Source organism: Dasypus novemcinctus, chromosome 25 (assembly GCF_030445035.2).
Source record: "Dasypus novemcinctus isolate mDasNov1 chromosome 25, mDasNov1.1.hap2, whole genome shotgun sequence".
Lineage (NCBI taxonomy): Eukaryota > Metazoa > Chordata > Mammalia > Cingulata > Dasypodidae > Dasypus > Dasypus novemcinctus.
This window is the reverse complement of record NC_080697.1, coordinates 39,597,133-39,609,484: the sequence shown is the minus strand read 5'-3', so window position 1 is coordinate 39,609,484 and position 12,352 is coordinate 39,597,133. Positions and strand designations below refer to the sequence as shown.

The 12,352-nt window shown below is 39.6% G+C and overlaps 1 pseudogene; it reads left to right on the top strand.

Moving 5' to 3' along the window:
- The first annotated feature begins 5,921 nt into the window (after nt 1-5,921).
- Nucleotides 5,922-10,728, top strand: LOC101415680 (serine/threonine-protein phosphatase 2A 56 kDa regulatory subunit gamma isoform pseudogene; annotated as a pseudogene).
- The last annotated feature ends 1,624 nt before the right edge of the window (nt 10,729-12,352 follow it).

Sequence of the window (12,352 nt, the reverse complement as noted above, 5' to 3'; positions counted from 1 at the left end):
GACTGGAGGAAAGGTAGTATGGACGAGAAAGAGAATTGAATTCAGGACAAGGGTCACACATTAATCCCAGTTTCAGAGTGAGAAGTCAGTGAAAATTAAAGAAGGCCAATCTCTCCTTTCAAATAAGGTTTCCTCATTTGGGAAATAATTATATTTCCTTGACCAATTCATGAAGTAGTTATGAGAAATGTTGAGACAATGTCTTTAAAAGCACATGGTACATTTTAATGCTGGTTTGAAAGAAGTTGCCGTACTTTAAATGTTTTCCCTAAATCAATATCTTGTTAAATTGAGTACACAGTATTTTGTGCAAAAATATCCTCCAAACAAATTCACTGACAAATTAATACTTAATATTTAATTAATTGAGGTATTATCATATTATGTTATTATATGTGTTGGTTTTCTATCAGTTATTACCCTCTTACCCTGAATTCCTCACAAAACTTTTCTCATGTTGAATTTTACTGGGGGAACACTGAGGCATATGTTGGACTCTGGCCCAAACAATGCTGTTTTGTAGAATGCAATAGTGAATTTCAGGAAAGTGGACTTGGCCTAGTGGTTATGGCATCTGTCTACCACATGGGAGGTCTGTGGTTCAAACCCCAGACCTCCTTTTTTTTTTTCCTCTCCCCTTCCCCCTCCCCCCCCCCCCCGCCCCAGTTATCTGCTCTCTGTGTCCATTTGCTGTTTATTCTTCTGTGCCTGCTAGTATTCTTGTCAGTGGCATCAGGAATCTGTGTTTTCTTTTTGTTGCGTCTTCTTGATGTGTCAGTTCCCCGTGTGTGTGGCACCACTCCTGGGCAGGCTGCACTTTTTTTTGCGCAGGGCGGCTCTCCCGATGGGGCGCACTACTTGCATATGGGGCTCCCCTACGCGGGGGACACCCCTGTGTGGCAGGGCACTCCTTGCATTCATCAGCATTGCGCATGGGCCAGCTGCCCATGGAGGCCCAGTCAGGAGTCCACATGGGTCAGGAGGCCCGGAGTTTGAACAGCAGACCTCCCATGTGGTAGGCGGACACCCTAACCACTGGGCCAAGTCTGCTTCCCAACCCCGGGCCTCCTTGACCCATGTGGAGCTGGCCCATGCGCAGTGCTAATGCACGCAAGGAGTGCTGTGCCACGCAGGGGTGCCCCCCGCATAGGGGAGCGCCACGTGCAAGGAGTGTGCCCCATAAGGAGAGCCGCCCAGTGCAAAAGAAAGTGCAGCCTGCCCAGGAATGGGGCCGCACACATGGAGAGCTGACACAACAAGATGATACAACAAAAAGAAACACAAATTCCCGTGCCACTGACAACAACAGAAGTGGACAAAAGAAGATGATGCAGCAAATAGACACAGAGAAGAGACAATGGGGCGGGGGAGGGGTGGAAGGGGAGAGAAATAAATAAATAACTCTAAAGAAAAAATAGTGAATTTCACACAGTCATACCATGTAACAATCTTCTAAACCTTCCAGATTAGAAATCAGTGAAGGCATCTTTGAAGAGCTAATGTAATGATATCAAAGTACGTAACATTTCATCAGATCAACTTGATGCAAGACAGTGTAGATACTTGGAAGCATCAAGTCTTCCTCAACAATCAATACAAAACAATTCAGAGAATGTTTATTGACTTGCTTCCACAGGACAGAAATAAAATGCTTTTCTAACACACCAGTTCTCTCAGTCAGATATTTAATAAAAGATGAATGCTTAAGCAAGTTTGTAATCTAAACTTCCAAGTCCTTATTTGAATTGTGCAATAAAATCACTACTTCATATTCTGCTGGGAATGATTAATAAAAGACCAAGTATTAGTGCAGCAGAACTGCTATAACAAAAACTATGCCATGGTTTGCCTTAAGCAACAGGAGTTTGTTTGAAGGCTAGAAGTTCAAAAACAAGGCATCAATAAGACCGTGCTTTCTCCCTGCTGTGTGGAGCACCCTGGGGCTGGATTGCTGCAATCCCTGGAGTACTTTGGAAGGAGTCTCAGCCTCCTAACACGAGGCAATCTCTCTCTCCATAGGCTGACACTTCCGGTTTCCACTGACTTCCAGCTTCTGGCTGCTTTTGCTGCTTCTGAATTTCTTCTTGATAAATCCTCCAGTCACACACATTAAAGTCTACCCTCATTCAGTTTGGCCACACTTAAATAGCAGTTTTAAAGATCCTGTTGACAAATCAGGCCGCCCCTTATTTGATAATATGTCTTCAAAGGAGGCTGTTGACAAATGGGTTCACACCCACAAGAAAGCAGGTTAAAATTAAGAACATGCCTTTTGCTGGGGTACATAATTCAATCTATCACACTTTACATATATTTCAATACTATTATTTTGGCTCTTGTCACTGAATAGGTGCTCAATAAATTGTATCCTGATTCCCTTAGCCCCATCACTTGGCATGCAATTCATAAATCATTATACATTGATTGTTCTTATCGGTATGATTTGTTAACAATCCATTACTTAGTCCTACAAGACTTTGAAGACCAAGTTTCTGATTAGGGAATGAAGTTGTACACAAATTGCCTCTGTTTCATATTTTTCTTTTTGACCTAGGAATATAATTAACTTGTAGGATTAAAACATAGGAACTGAGAAGTGCAACAAAAGCAGATTTAGATAATATAAGGAAATGGAAACTCTTACATTTAAATCCAGCAATTTTGTACTTTTTAAGTATTGCAAGGTTTGAGAAAGGAAATTAAACACTAACAACTGTAAAATTTCTGAAAGGATGAACTGATTAGATAACCAGATATTTTGGTTTTATTTGCTTTTTCCAAGAGTTTTCAGTGGTTTATTCCTATTTAGCACATAAGTATATTGCTGTCTCATGGGATGACAATGAAAAGAATTTGATTTGCATTCATCTAAAACTACGTAAAAATAAGTAAAAATTTTAATTTATGGACAGTAAGATTCTTCAAGGTGAACTATAAATATTTCTGTAAATCTGCACAAATAAGAAGGCATCCAAAACATTCAGCTGGATTCAGTAGAACATAAAAACTTCTCAGTTAATGTCCCTTCATAGTGGTCACTTACATAATTTTAATCCCCCTTATATTCCTAACTACCATATTCTCTTTTTCCCCCAAATATGCTAAAAATTTATGAAGGACTTTATCAAAAGTTGACAACAAATTTCTGCAATCCTGGCTTAGATATTGACAAAATTAAGTTTAAAATATACCTTGCCATATGAATAATTCTATATTTGTGAAAGTATAAAATGTACATATTTTCAGGTTACTATTCTTTTTGAAGAAGCCATTGCCAAGCACACACACACACGTATATACACACATATGTTAAACAGGCAAAATAATAACTTTTTAACAAATCAATTTATTAATACATATTAATAAAACAAAAACCCATCCGAAGTGTACGATCAATGGTATTTGGTGTAATCATATATTTTTGCATTCATCACTTCAGTCTTCTTACTTTCATTATTTCAATAATAAGAATAATAAAAACAAATAAAACTAATCACCTCTCAATCTCTCTATGCTTCTCTTGCTGTACATAGCTCTTATTCTTTCTCATTCTCGGTAGTATATTGTATTTATATTTTGTAAAAATGGTCTTATATATGCAATATTATCCAGATTCGTGTTTTACATGAGGTTTTACTATCTTATACAATCCCATGTAACAGTTATTACCTTTCCTTCTAGTAATATACATCAACCCAGACTTTCCCTTTCAATCACTGTCATACCCATATAATAGCTCTCCTAGTTACAAACACCATGATATGCTTTCACCATTTCTATTCATTTCTAAAATATTTACCAACAACATTTTACCAATTCTGCACAGAAAAATAACACATTTTTTAATTGAAAGCTTGAGTAAGGATGAAACGACAAGATCATGCTTCTATATGACTTTCATATGTGCTTTCTAAAAGCTTTATAATTTTCATTTCTTAGAATGGAAATATTCATTATTTGCTAAAAGAAAAACACTTTGAATTGAATAGTGCTATATTTACCTTTCCAGTGTAAAGTATGAAAGCCATCCATCCACTGGGGAGCCATGGACTGAAACTGCCTTAAAAGAGAAAAATCAATGATGAAAAAACAAAAATTTAACTTATTTCTGGAGTCCCAGAAACCCTTGAAATGGGGCGATTTGGTCCCAGGGTTTATTTTGGAACACTCCCTCCTTTTTTTAAATTTGCTTTGATAAATCATTGTATCATTTCTTGCTCTTCTAATTCTTTAGCAATAAATTAAAATGTTTTCATCTTAATAAACAATTAAATTGTGAATGATTACTTTAAGTTCATCTATATTTCTGCCACTATTTTCTGAATAACATTAAGGATATCTTTTTTGAAGTTAGAATATGGGAAGATGCTTAAAGTATTTAAATTTGTAAGATTATAGATTGAAAAAAATTTGTAACATGAGGAAGGGCTTGCAGTCTGCTTAAGAGTTATTTTTGAATAATATTTGATAATAGTAATATAGGAAATAAACACTTTCATTTTAGTAATCCAATCCTTCCAGCAGAGATACTTATGACTGACATAAGTAGCAATCATATGTAAATGGATATCCACTGATTGTGACTTTCCCAATTTTGAAGAATGAAAGATTATTACTTTATAGTTTACATACTAATTCCCCTGTGTTTATTACATGTCCTCATCATAGCCCTGTGAGTTAGGGTCGACAAAGTTATTATCTACATTTTAGTTGATAAAATTAGAGTTTAATTGACTAATTGACAATGGAGATGAGGTTAAAACATGATTTCTCTTGATACCTTCCCTATGCTCCTGAAGATCTCATCTCATCTCAGACTAGTTAACATTTCTAAATTCAATGAGATGTTTCCTAGCAAAAAGAAATATCAATTTATTTTGAATTTGAAAATGTGAATAACTTGATAAATTCTAAAAGAGATTTTTACTTTTCACAGGGTGGGCATTTTTGCAATGGAAGAATGATTAGATCAAAGGAGAACAGCATATTAACTACATTACAAATAGAGTATATGGGTATCTCTAATCTCCAGAAATATGGTTCAATCTGGTATTTGGCACAAACACAAAAAATCTTGCAAAAGTTAGACAGAACAATCTTCAGATGGAGATAAAGATAGCAAATGCTTATATAGACAGATGCTAGAAAGATGACTTTTGCAACTTCTCTGTTTTCACTGGGTCTCCAAACCCATGATATCTCACTCTAGTAATACTTTGTGATCAGGCATTCTAATTAATTATACAGACATCCTGAAAGGCTTAGGAATCTGAGAAAATCACATAGGTATTGAGGGACAAATTCATTATCACATTTATGATTTTTAATGTAATACATATTTTTAACATGTTGGTAAAAGTTGGCTTAACAAAGTAGATACAACCACAGGTACTGGTTCTCCTGAGGGCTACAGAGACCCACAGGTTCTATGGTCGTGGCAGATGGCTCTGAAGTTCAGGGCCATGTCAGTTGGCCCTACTTTGGAGTTTGGAGTTTGTGTTCCTGAGTGTGATAGAATTAGACTCAAATGTGACCTTTCCACACATGCCTCTTCTGTCACTTTTGCTGGACCTGTGGTTGGCACTGGGGTTAGTGTACACTGAGGAGACCTGAATCTCTAGACTGTCCATGTGACAGCCAGATTCTGAGTCTCAGCAGACTTGCAACTCCTACCCTCTGGTTTATTGGACTTACCCTGGCCATCTAAAAGGGAGGTGAAGAAGGTCAACCACCACACCAGGGAGCCAAGAGTGCCTCCAAGTGCAAGCAGAATTGCATCCATCATCCATGTAGATCCTAAGCTCCCTCTTGATACAGAGGTAAAGTAGTCATAACCATCCCAGGAGCCACAGAATGGAGGAATAGATTATGGACTAGAGTGGACTTACTGATATTCTACTATGGAACCGTTGTGATTAGTAATGGTAATTGATGTGGAGAAAGTGGTCATGATAGCTGCTGAGGGTAGGGAGAGGTAGGAAGGGATATGATGTTGGGGCATTTTCAGGACTTCGAGTTGTCCTGAGTGATACTGCAGGGACAGATGCTGAACATGGTATATCCTGCCATGGTCCATGGGTGGACTGGGGGAGAGTGTAAACTACAATGTAAACCATTATCCAGGTGGAGCAGCAGTGCTCCAAAATGTATTCACCAAATGCAATGAAGGTGCCATGATGAAGAAAGTTGTTGATGTGGGAGGAGTGGGGTGAGGGAGGTGGGGGGTAAATGAGGACCACTTATATTTTTTAATGTAATATTTTTTAAAAAATCAAAAGAGGAAAAAAAAGAAACCAAAAATTGAAATTGAAAAAAAAAATTGGCTTAATATGAATCAGCCAAAACTATTTATTTGATTTTAAGTGTACATAAAACACATTTCCAAAGTTGAGAATATTATTTTTATTTTTCAGTAATATTACCAATAAAGCCAGAATTATTTTCAAATTATAATCTGTAAACCAAAGAGTTACATCCAAAATGATCCATCATGACTAATTTGCTTTACCCCTTATTTTCTTTCTTTCTTTTAAAGAATTTTTATTTGAGCTTGGAAAAGATAGTCTTCTTTCCCAGTCTGGTCTCAAGTATTCTTAAAATGAGCATATATTACAAAAATTTGGGTATTCTTTAAATACATATTTTACTATATATTTCCAATAGGGTTTGCTGATGATCAAATAATTTGATACTGTAATATGATTGTTAGGACAATACTTATATAATCATAAGAGCATGATAAAATATCTTCCTTATTGGATGAATTCTTATTCATACTTTAAGTCAATCATTTCAATATTCATTGAATACTTATTGTATGTTGAAAGAGATACTACCAGGTACTATAGGAGAATAAAATGATAAATCATAGGTGATCCTTGCCCTCAAGGGGCTCTCATTTTAGCTCATGTAGTGAGTCTTATAGACACACAAATATGTTGCAGATAAGAATTCAATGAGTGATTTATAAATTAATATGTAAGTTTAGAAGAGGTAGTCATTGCATTCTGGCCCTTGGGAATCTGTGGGATTTCGAGAAGGAAGAATTCAAACTAGGAATTGAGAGACTTCATGCACCACACTAAGATATGATGGTAAAGTTCTTTAATTATTTTATATCCCCTTGTTTAACACAGTATTGAACAGATAATAAATACTTAAAAATTATTTGTCAAATGAGTGAATGAATGAGTCAATAAACATGAAGGTGGGTATGGGAAAAGGAGGAAGAAAATAAAGTATATAAAGAACCTGAAGTAAAATTGCTTGCTGATTCTAGTTTGCTGAAGCATTAGCAATTTCGCTAACGATTAAAAGACAACCCATAAGATGAAAAAACTCTATGTTCTATATATACTTGTGAAGATTTGTGTGTTCTCCTCATAGGGGAAATCATACTTTTGTGTTATTTTTGTCAGTGAGAGAAAGGAAATAAAAACCTGTCTTCTGTCCTTAAAGATTTTCATGACCAAGAGTTTTCAGTATGTCATCTCCATTATTAAAGGACCCAGAGAAGTAAGATCATAGTGTGATTGTTCCAATCACTCATTTTTGTATTGAGTACCAATTAGTTGGCTGGCTCAAGCAGGGAAGAAAGACATGATCAAAGTACAGCAAGTATGGCTATGGAAGGAAAACTGCACAACTATTGGGGAAAATAGAAAAAAGAAAACACTTTGATAAGGTATCAAATTTGATAAGGTATCAAATTTACAAAGAGATCCAAATGAGAAATAGATATTGAATTGCCAAAAAACAATAACAGAGAATTCCAAGCAGAGGTCCCATTACTCGCAAAGTCTCAGTGAGGATATGGAGTAAAAGGGTTGGAGAGAGAAGTAGAAAATGGAAAGAAGGGAGGTTTGAGGAAGATGGGTTTAGGCTTTATGAATTGTGTTATCCTAAGAACAAGAGGGAATTATTAAAGCACTGATTTAAGTTGTAAGAAAGATTTGATGTTTTGAAAGATTTGCAGATGGATGTCAAAATTTGGCAAAGAGGGTGATTAGCAATAAAGTTGGTATAAATGAGAACAAACAGATTTGATAGAACATAACGGAAAATTTAGAACAGACTGATATATGTGCGTGTGTGATTTTAATATAATGAAGAGATCAAATCAGTAAAAGAAAGATTAATCATTGCATGCACTTAGGAGGAAGACAAATGTTGATTCCTACCTCATGGAATATGTCTAAATATGTTCCAAATATATTAAATAATCTGAAATTAAAAATCAAAATTATAAAATATGGGGGAAATAGACAAGGCATTTTTATAAGCATAGGAGGATGATTCATTAAAAGATCTGAAAGCTCTAAAATATAGGTTGATTTGGGGAACGGACTTTGGCCCAGTGGTTAGGGCGTCCGTCTACCATATGGGAGGTCCGCGGTTCAAACCCCGGGCCTCCTCGACCCGTGTGGAGCTGGCCATGCGCAGTGCTGATGCGCGCAAGGAGTGCCGTGCCACGCAAGGGTGTCCCCCGCGTGGGGGAGCCCCCACGTGCAAGGAGTGTGCCCGTGAGGAGAGCCGCCCAGCGTGAAAAGAAAAGTGCAGCCTGCCCAGGAATGGCGCCGCCCACACTTCCTGTGCCGCTGACGACAACAGAAGCGGACAAAGAAACAAAAGCAGACAAAGAAACAAGACGCAACAAATAGACACCAAGAACAGACAACCAGGGGAGGGGGGGAAATTAAATAAATAAATAAATCTTTAAAAAAAAAAAAAAAAAGAAACTACCACACATTTTAAAAAAAATAAATAAATAAAATATAGGTTGATTTGGCTTCATAATATCTAAGAAAATAATTTAATATATTTAAATATAAGTAACATAATGAGAAATATACTTGCAATATTTAATTGGCAAAGTATGAAAATTCATAATGAATTAATACTTAAGAAAATATATATAACACCTTATTAAAATTAGGTAAAGGATATGAAAAGGCAATTCAAAGAACTGGATATATAAATTGTCAAATACATAGGTAATAATATGCTCTGTCTTATTAGTGATTAGGGAAACTTTAAAAGGCAATGTCACTTCAGAGGTTTCATATAAAAAGTAAGGAAAATGGGCTGCCACAGCTTCTAAGAGGTGGGAAAAAAGAATTGAGTGCAAGCAGTTCTTTCAGCAGAAGAAAGATTCAGCAAAAGCAAGGAAAAGTAGAAAACGTTTGAGAGAAGGACGAAACACAGTAGAATCAGAGATTCCCATCAGGAAAAATAGGATTCGTGTTCCCCAATCTGCAGTATCTAATAAAATAAAAGCACCAGTCCCTCAATCATAGTGAAGAAAAACAGCAAAACTCTTCCAGGTTTAGCACCAGCAATAACAGCGAACTTCAAGAACGACCATCTTTAAAAGATGTATCTCTTGCTGATCAAGAGGACCTTTTTACGCAGAAGTTAATATTCTCTTTGACTTTGATCCACTAAGTGACCTACAGTGAAAGGAAGTATAACGAGCTGCTTTAAGTGAAGAGGTAGACTTTATCATAGATAATAGGAATGTGATCACAGAGCCTATTTACCTGTAAGTCATCCAAGTTTTCAATTAACATATTTTGAACATTACCACCTTCTTTCAATCCTACCAGAGCAGAAATTGACCCAGAGGAACATAGCTAATGTTAGAAGTAGCTTGGCCTCATCTACAACTTGTTTATGCATTTTCCTTATAAATTTTAGAGTCTCCAGTTTTCCAACCTATATGTACAGAAAGGAAATATATTGATAGGAAGTTTGTACTGCAGTTTTTGAACACTGACGGTGAAGATCCTCGAGAGAGAGAATTCTTAAAACTACCCTCATAGAATCTATGGAAAATTCTTAGGCTTAAGTCCGTATATGATAAAAGAGATAAAGAATGCATTTTATAAGTGTATTTATGAAACAGAGCATCACAACGGCATAGCAGAATTATGGGAAATATTGGGATTTGCCCTGCTACTAAAAGAAAAGCACAAGATTTTTTTACTGACGGTGTTATTATCACTGCACAAAGTGAAGAGTTGAGTGCCTACCACCCCCAGGTGGCATACTCTGTAGCTACAGTATTCAGAAAAGGACGGCATCGTCATTGAGCCGGTGGTAATAGCACTTCTTAAATACTGGCCCAAACTCACAGTCCAAAAAAAGTAATGCTCTTGAAAGAATTAAAAGATTTTTATTGTTCTTGAACCATCAGAATCTGTGACGATTATGAGCCTCTCTACAGGCAGCTAGCTAAATGTGTTTCCAATGCACATTTCCAGGTGGCAGAGAGAGCCGTGTAATACAGGAACAAGGAGTACATTATGAGTTTAATCAGCGACAAAGCAGCAAAGGTTCTGCCCATCATGTCTCCTTCCTTGTACCACAACTCAAAGACCCACTGACACAAGAGGATACATGGCCAGATAATACAATGCGCTGAAACTCTGTGGAGATGAACCAGAAACTGATGACTGCACGCAACAGTTCAAAATAGAGAATCAGAAAGAAAATCTAAAAATGAAAGAATGAGGAGAAGCATGGGTTAACATAGACAATCTAGCCAAAGCAAATCCCCAGGCATGGAAAGATCTGGACCACCCTATTGTGCGCCACCAGTCCCAGCCGCCTCAGACGCTCCACACGGCCGAAGCCTCGGGAGCCCCCTGCGCAGCTGGGACGCTGCTCTCCCAGCCCGGCAGTAGCCTCCCAGAGGCCCGCGTCGGGGTGGCAAGGCCACTTCTCTGAATTCTGTAGAAAAGACATCCTATTTGTGCCATACAAATCCGTTAGCTCAGAGTCAGAGCTTTCTTCAACCCAGTTCTGTTGAACGCCCTTCCGCGTCAACTGAGGAATTGGAGCGATGGGTGGTCGCAGGCTAGATGGAGGCCAGCGTGGAGTCCAGCATGGAGGTCAGCGTGGCGGTCAGCCTGGAGGCCAGCATGGAGGTCAGCGTGGAGGCCAGAGTTGAGGTCAGACTGGAGGCCAGTGTGGAGGCCAGCCTGGAGGTCAGCGTGGAGGTCAGCGTTGAGGTTGGCCAGTGTGGAGGCCAGCATGGAGGCCAGTGTTGAGGTCAGCCTAGAGGCCAGCATGGAGGCCAGTGTGGAGGCCAGTGTGGAGGTCAGCGTGGAGGCCAGCATTGAGGTCAGCCTGGAGGCCAGTGTGGAGGTCAGCCTGGAGGCCAGTGTGGAGGTCAGCGTGGAGGCCAGCATTGAGGTCAGCCTGGAGGCCAGTGTGGAGGTCAGCCTGGAGGCCAGCATGGAGGCCAGCCTGGAGGCCAGTGTGGAGGCCAGCGTGGAGGTCAGCGTTGAGGTTGGCCAGCGTGGAGGCCAGCATGGAGGCCAGTGTTTAGGTCAGCCTGGAGGCCAGCATGGAGGCCAGCGTGGAGGCCAGTGTGGAGGTCAGCGTGGAGGCCAGCATGGAGGCCAGCCTGTAGGTCAGCGTGGAGGCCAGCGTTGAGGTCAGCCTGGAGGCCAGCGTGGAGGCCAGCCTGTAGGTCAGCATGGAGGCCAGCGTTGAGGTCAGCCTGGAGACCAGCGTGAAGGCCAGCCTGGAGGTCAGCCTGGAGGTCAGCGTGGAGGTCAGCCTGGAGGCCAGCGTGGAGGTCAGCGTGGAGGCCAGAGTTGAGGTCAGACTGGAGGCCAGTGTGGAGGCCAGCCTGGAGGTCAGCGTGGAGGTCAGCGTTGAGGTTGGCCAGCGTGGAGGCCAGCATGGAGGCCAGTGTTGAGGTCAGCCTGGAGGCCAGCGTGGAGGCCAGCGTGGAGGCCAGCGTGGAGGCCAGCCTGTAGGTCAGTGTGGAGGCCAGCGTTGAGGTCAGCCTGGAGGCCAGCGTGAAGGCCAGCCTGGAGGTCAGCCTGGAGGCCAGCGTGGAGGCCGGCGTGGAGGCGCTTATAGTCCGCATCTGGCTGGGAATCGCGTCCTTACAGCCCAGGCAAGTTCTTAAGAATCTTTCACAAAGTCAGCTATAGGAAAGCACTCTGGGCATCATTTTCAGCTCCCAAAATGTTTAAACTAGGTGTTTCAAGGGCAGTAATAATGTTTCTAATCAAAGGCACCTTAAAAAAAATACTATGTACGAATTTTTAAAAAGACTTTACAACCTTGCCATTGTTTCCCCCTGATTGTTACATAGCAGGTTTTTTGTTTTTGTTTTACTCTCACCAAAATGGTTCTTTGCTTTTAAATTCTAACACAAATTATTGAAGAAGTTACATGACAATCCTCAGCCTGTTATTTCTTAAGGCATTTCTCTCCTTCCATTAATGTTACGAATACACGTCCTACTTTTACGTGTGTCTAAAGCCGTATTCCCAAATCTGTGGTACAGCACCAGGATTCTAGGATTAACCTGGTAGAAGACACTTCTTGAAGA